The sequence below is a fragment of the Elephantulus edwardii genome, unplaced genomic scaffold (assembly GCF_000299155.1).
Source record: "Elephantulus edwardii isolate Elephantulus edwardi_28Jun2011 unplaced genomic scaffold, EleEdw1.0 scaffold00147, whole genome shotgun sequence".
Lineage (NCBI taxonomy): Eukaryota > Metazoa > Chordata > Mammalia > Macroscelidea > Macroscelididae > Elephantulus > Elephantulus edwardii.
The window spans coordinates 5,259,229-5,266,407 of NW_006399897.1; the positions used below are offsets into that span (position 1 = coordinate 5,259,229).

At 38.5% G+C, this 7,179-nt stretch overlaps 1 pseudogene; it reads right to left on the bottom strand.

Annotated features, from left to right (window-relative positions):
- Positions 1-316: 316 nt before the first annotated feature.
- On the bottom strand, positions 317-5,298 carry LOC102865438 (annotated as a pseudogene).
- Between the last annotated feature and the right edge of the window lie 1,881 nt (positions 5,299-7,179).

The following is a 7,179-nucleotide window of genomic DNA, read 5'->3' on the forward strand; positions in this document are numbered from 1 at the left end:
CTGTGAGGGAGGAGTGGGGGGATCTGGTTCAACTCCAGGAGGAGGAAAAGGAGGAAGTGAAACCGGGCGGGGGGGTTTGAGGGGCTGAAAAGAGATGAGAAGACTGTCTTTGCTTCCTCTATCTTCCAGAAATTGGGGGCCTACCATTCCTCTGAGATGCCTCTTTCAAGCTCAAGAATCTCGGGAAAGTTCACCCCCTGTGATGGGACAGTGGTTCCCCACCACTAGGGGGGTGGAATAGTCACCGTGCCCCACACAAGGTTGCAACCCCTGCAACTGAGGAGGCTGAGATAAGCCTCCATGTCAGCCCTCCACCTCAGCTGGGTACTGGCTGGCTGTTGGCGTAGACCTGATCCGGGAAGGAAGCTCTTACGTGGCGAGTCTGGGCACATACTGAGGCTTAGAGCTCCGGTTCAGGGCCTGAGGCCTGGTCTTTTGGCTCAGAGTCCAGTATTACCTCTGAATACCTACTATGGGGTCCCAGAGCTGGGGGCCCGGGCCTGAGGAGGCCGAAGCTGCAGGCTGGTGTAGCACATCACGTCCTCTACAGCCTTGGTGGGGCCCGATGGGACCGGATCCTGCCGCTCCTCTGACCCTGGTTCTTGAGACAGCCGTCTTGTCTGCAGATAATGCAGGTTTCCATAGAGCGGGGCCTCTTCCGTAGGCCCTCCAGAGCGTTCCTGCCCTGGATATCTCTTATTCTGGCTGTTGGTCCACTGGACAAGTGTGCAGCCAGTGACATGAAAAGTAGCAATGTCACAGGCCCTAAAATGATCCATAATCCATCCCCCTATTCTTATTTTTTTAAATAAATTATTCTTTAAATTGTGATTTTAGCAAACGTTTACAGACAAGTTAGACTTTCATTATTGCACATTTTACCTCCTCTCCCTACCTTTCTTTTGCCCCAGTTCTCTCTCTCTCAATTTTTAAAATATTCATTTATTGTTGCACAATTCCCTACACCACCCCTCTCTAGCCCCCTTTGCAATGTACCTCGTATTCCGGCTGTTGTAAATATAATGTATAGTCATATATTCCTTTCAGACAGTTTTTTCTTTCATCTATTCCAATGCAATGGTCCTTATCTATCCACTCTTATCCTATTCTCTTACCAACTCCCCAAGTCAGATGAGCTTTATAACAGTGGTACTATGCAGTATTTGTCCTTTTGTGACTGAGATATTTCCCTAAGCATGATGCGCTCCAGGATCCCCTATGTCATTCTTATTCATTGTCCAACTTCCAGACATATAGTAAATAAAAAGACCATCAGCTGAGTTAGGGCCACCTTGGTCCTTAAAATGACATCATTGCTCTTCAGTACTTTGGTGAGGTCCCTGACAGTAGATTTTCCCAATGCCATATGTATTTTGATTTCTTGACTGCTGGTATCAGTGGTATTGATTGTGAATCCAAGTAAGATGAAATTGTTGAAAATTTCAATATTTCTCTATCTATCTATCTATCTATCTATCTATCTATCTATCTATCTATCTATCTATCTATCATGATGTTGCTGTTGCTTATTGGTCTAACAGTGAGGATTTTTGTCTTCTTGGTATGTTAATATGTAATTAATATTGAAGATTATAGTCTTTGATCTCCTGCAATAAGTGTTTCAAATCTACCTCACTTTCAACAAGGAAGATTGTGTATTTGTATAACTTTTGACGTGTTTTCCTCCAATCCTGAAAAAAAAAACCCACAAAAACAAAACCCTCTTCATAGAGTCCAGCTTCTCTAATTATTTGATTGAATAGTAGTTATGGAGAAAAGACACAGCCCTGATGCACCTTTCTTGATTTTAAATCATGCAGTGTTCCTTTGCTGATATATTTGGACAACAGCCTCTTGGTCTAGGTGTATGCTTCATATGAATATAACCAAATGTTCTGAGATTCCTACTTTTGTCAATGTTAGTCATCATTTGTTCTAATCCACACAGCCAAATGCCTTTGCACAGTCAGTTAAACACAAATAGACATCCTTTTGGTATTCTCTGCTTTTAGTCAAGATCTATCTGACAATAGCAATGATATGCATAGAGCCAAAATCTCTTAAATCCAGTCTGAATTTTTGGTGGCTCTTTGTTGATGTACTGTTTGAGCTCTTTTTAAAATATTCTTCAGCAAGATTTTGCTTATATATGATATTAGTTTTGTTGTTCAGTAAAGTCTACATTCTGTTGGGCCAGCTTCTTTTTTTGGATTGGAATAAATATGGAATTTTTTTTGTCAGTTGGCTGGATAAGTATTTTCCAAATTTCTTGACACACCTGATAAGGATATCTAGGGCTGCATGTGTTTGCTGAAATATGTCAGTGGGTAGTTTGTCAACTCCTGGGGCCTTATTTTTTGCCAATGTCTTCAGTGCAGCTTAAATATCTTTCATTACCATTGGTTCTTCATCATACATTACTTTCTTTTTTTGTTATTTTATTATTTAATTTTTTTTTGTACCGTCAAATCAGATCTGACTGGTACAGGAGGAGATTGTTCCTCCTTCTCCAGCAGAGCATCTGGTGGATTCAAACCATGCACCTCTTGGACTGGAGTGCAGCTTCTTGCCACTAGGCCACCAGAGCTCACCATATGTTACTTTCTGAAATGGTTCCACGTCAGCCAATTCTTTTGGTACTATGAATCTGTATATTCCTTCTGTCTTTTCCCTTCTTCATCCCCCATCTTCTTCTGATGTTTCCTGGAAATTGTAGTATTTTGCCTATGGCGTCCTTCAGTGTTTCAACTTGAGGCTTGAATTTTCTTTTTATTTCTTTCATCTTTAAAAATGCTGAGTGAGTTCTTCCCTATTTAGTTTCTAGGTCAGCTTTTTGTACATTCATTGTGATACTTTGTCTTCTCAAACTGTCCTTTGAAATCTGTACATCTCTTTTGTTTCTGCAATGCCTACTTTATTTTGGCTTCTCTACATTTCAGTGCAATTTTCAGTTTCTTCTGAAATCCATTTTATTCTTTCTCCTCTGTCTTTGTAATAGCCCTTTGCTTTCTTCACTGATCTGATCTTTGATCATTAGTATTCAATGTCTCAAACCTACTCTTGAAATGATTTCTAAATTTAGTGGGATAGACTCAAGGTTATTTTTGTTCTTGTGGACTTCTTTTTATTTTCTTCTGCTTCAGCTGAACTTGCATATAAGTAATTGATGGTATGTTCAACAGTCAGTGTCTCGCATGGTTTCAACAGCTGATATTGAGCTTCTCTAATAATCATGTCCAGAGACGTAGTCAAATCTCATTCCTGTGCAATCTTTTGGTGAATCGCTGCTTGTGTTTGGTGTATTTTTAAAAAATATTTACAATGAATAAATACCGACTGTATAAAATTCAATCATTCTATCTTCAGCCTCATTTCTATTACCAAATCCATAATTTCTGACCACTAGTCCTTTTGCTTTGTTTACATCTTTTGTAGTCCAGTCACCAATTATTACTAATATGCTTTGTTGGCATGTTTGATCACTTTCAGACTGCAGATTGGTAGAAATCCTTAATGTCCTCATCTTTGGCTGGCTTTAGATTTTGATACATATATTTGAATAATAGTTATATTAACAGGTCTTCTAGTATGCATATGGATAGTATCATTTCACTCACAGCATTGTACTTCAGGATTGATCTTGAAATGGTCTCTTTTTACTATGACTGTAACACCATTCTTTCTCAATTTTTCATCCTCAGCATAATAGATCATGTGATTGTCTGGTTCAAAGTGGCCAAAGTAGCCATGTCAGCTCACTAATACCTAGAAGGAGCACCTAGCTTATGTTGTTGTTGTTGTTAAGTTCTGTCGAATCATTGATGACTTAGAGCGACCCTATGAACTAAAGACCTGAACACTTGTGTAACTTTCATCATTTCTCTAAGCTTATAGAGTTTCTGGAGGCAAGCAATTTCAGAAGTGGATGCCACTCCTACTTCTAAGCCTATTTTAATCTGGGAGCTCCACTAAACACTGTCCACTATGAGTCACCATTATTGCATTTGACACATCAGTATCACAGTGTTAGCATTACAACAGCTACAAGTTACCTCTGCACAACAAATGGACAGACCAGTGCTACACCACTTAGAAAAAAACGTTAAACTAAAATAAATTAAAACCAGGACTGAGGGATGAAGATTAAAATCACCCACCTTTGACTTCTATCCACTAGGCCGACAGAGGTCTCTCTATGACTCACAGCAATTCTGTGAACAACAGATCTAACATTTGCCCTATCCTATGCCATCCCCACAATCCGAGACACACTTGAGTCCATTGTTACAATCACCATATCAATCCATCGTGTTGAGGGTCTTCTTTTCTTCTCTTACCTTCCACTTCTGTCAGCATGAAGTCATTTCCCAAGGACTGGAAACTTAAACACCTACCGTATAGTGTTGTTAAAAAGATTAAATAGCTTATTTACTTGAAGGACTTAGTACATATAAAGCTTGCAAAGATTTTTTTATTATTGATTACAAAGGTAAATAATTCATTAAGTCATACACATATACACTATTGTGCAAACATTGAAAAAAAGACAAAAAGAAACTTGATATCATGTTATTGTTAGTTAGATAAACTTTCCTGTATCTCAGTGCTAATGAAGTCATGGTGCCATAATGCATTAAGTGCTGCACTGTCAAAAAGGAAGGCCAGTGGTTTGAATCCACCAACTGCTCCAAAAGATAAAGATGGGTAGCATCATCCTATAAAGATTTATAACCTCAGAAACCAAATAGCTTTTATGAGTTAGAAACTTCTATGAGGTTGAAAACCTCTATGAGCTGCAAAACCACTTGATGCTTATGGGTTTGGTTTGGTGGTTTTATAGATGTTAACATTTTATCACTGCTGGATTTAGACAGTACTTGCAAACCTAGGATACAAACCAATACTTAAAACCTGAAAAAGCAAAGTGCTTTAGTAAAAGATGTTGGTTTCTATTAGAGTAGGACCATAAAAATCTTTCCTACTGCTTTACAGTTTTATGGGAAAGATCTTACTCTCTCAGAAAATTGATTATACATGGTAGGTGTCAGATAAATGCCCAGTGATGCACTTAGAAATTACATTGCTAAAAGCAAGAAATTCCAAAAATTAGGAGCCAAGGGAAAATTGTTTTCTCTCACTTACTTTTTTTGGTCCCAGTTTCTTAGGAAACAGCCACACGTTCCCTGTCGCCAGAGAGACAGCAGGGGAAGGAAAAGTGCTTCTAATGTATACCCTCCTCTTCCATTTGAACTGGTTCAGAGCTTTATCTGCCTTCTTTTCTACCTCAGGCAAAGCCATAGCACATGCTCAGATGTGTTGTCTAATAAGTTGCAGAGAATTAGTCCCAGGATGACAACAGTGATCATCATTATTTTACATACACACATGAACACATTCCTCTGTAACCACAAACCACATGCATGCCAATAACTCAAAATTAAACTGAGCATTTTCATTTGGCCATTGTCTGAGCTTGAGTAGAGGTTTTTTAAAAAAGATGTACATTTTATTTATGTATTTGTTGTTGTTTTTGTTGTTGTTATGTGCTGTCCAGTCACCTGTGACCCATAGCGACATTATGTACAGCAGCTCTGAACCCAGTCCTGTCCTGAGCCAGTCTCAGTACTTCTGACACACCACTCCCCATTGCCCAGTTACGGTATCAATCCATCTCATCCTGGGTCTTCCTCTCCTGTGCTGTTCCTCCACCCTTCCAGAATGATGTCCTTCTCCAAGGACCGGACTTTTTTGGTCACATGCCCAAAGAAAGCAAGAAAGTATTTATTAGAGAAAAAGAAAACAAATTAAAAATAAAAAACAAAACAAAAAAATAAAAGCCTAGAGAAACCACACTAGGTTATTACTGGAGGAATTCAAGATCATGAAGATAATTCACATGCCTCCTTTGCACACCTGTACACCTACTGCCATTGGATCCAGTCAAAACTGTTCCAAAAAATTGATTCCACTTTTCCTTATCTGTTAGCATTTCTAGAACACTATAATACATTTAAGTACCTAATCAATATTAAGTTTGAGCATGTGAGAGGTCATGGAATTGGCACAGGATAGGTCAACTTTAAGATCTATTGTTCATAGGTCTCTTTGAGCTGTAGTTAACTCAGAAGCACCTAACAATAACAGCAATATTGCTGCTGAGCGTCAGTCAATATTGTTGGTAGAGTGTCAGTGTAAAAGAGTAAGACCCTCAACAAAATGGTTTGACACAGGAGCAGTGACAATTGGCTCAAGCACAGCAACAATGAGAGGATGGAGTACAACTGGACAGTGCTTCATTCTGTTGTATGCCAGTTTGGGGTGGGCAGGTATCATCTGCAACACTTTGAAGGCCCATCTGAAGGAGCTGGGGCACCCATTATAGGTCCAGCAAGAGGAGTACCTTGATAAGACTAACTTATTATAAAGAGTCACACTAGCTGCTGCCATATACACTTATCCCTTCATGATTTGCATGGAAATCATCTTATGATATCTTAGATTCCATATTCTCTCTATGTTCATGTGAATTGATAAGCATCTCCTTCCTCCCTAAGTCCAACTGGCTTTTCAAGCTTTTAGCAAAAGTCCCTGCCTTTTCAGACGATTATCACCACGCCAGAGCAGCCACAAGTATGTCTTTTCTGCCTTAATAACTTTCAGTTCTAGACTTCACTCTTGTCACTATAATAAGACCATTATCACATCTAATCTTAATATATGTATCATGGATTTCAAAGCACTTATTTTTGTGTGTCTTTTTTATTTTATACTGGTTTATTCATGAAGCCTGAATACATTGTTTTTAACAGCATATCTTTCCTGTTTTCTTCACCACCTTCACCCATCAAATTGTGCAACCCTATGATTAGCCTTTTAAAAGGCTGAACAATAAGTGAGTACAATTATTTAAACGTATTCAAATAGGTGTCACTTATGGTGTTTTTCATTTTTCCCTGTGGATTCAAGTTAATATCTATTAACTTTTTTAACTTAATGAACTTCTTTAATATTTCTTGTAAAGTAAATCTTCTAGCAACATGTACTTTTTAAAAAATATTATTAATTTCAATGAAAATTTACAGAGACTTTGTATTTCCATTCATCATTGTTGCACTTTTCTCCCCTCCTAACCCTCCCCCTAGTACACTACCCTCTCAGAAAAGTAAAAGAAAAATTCTT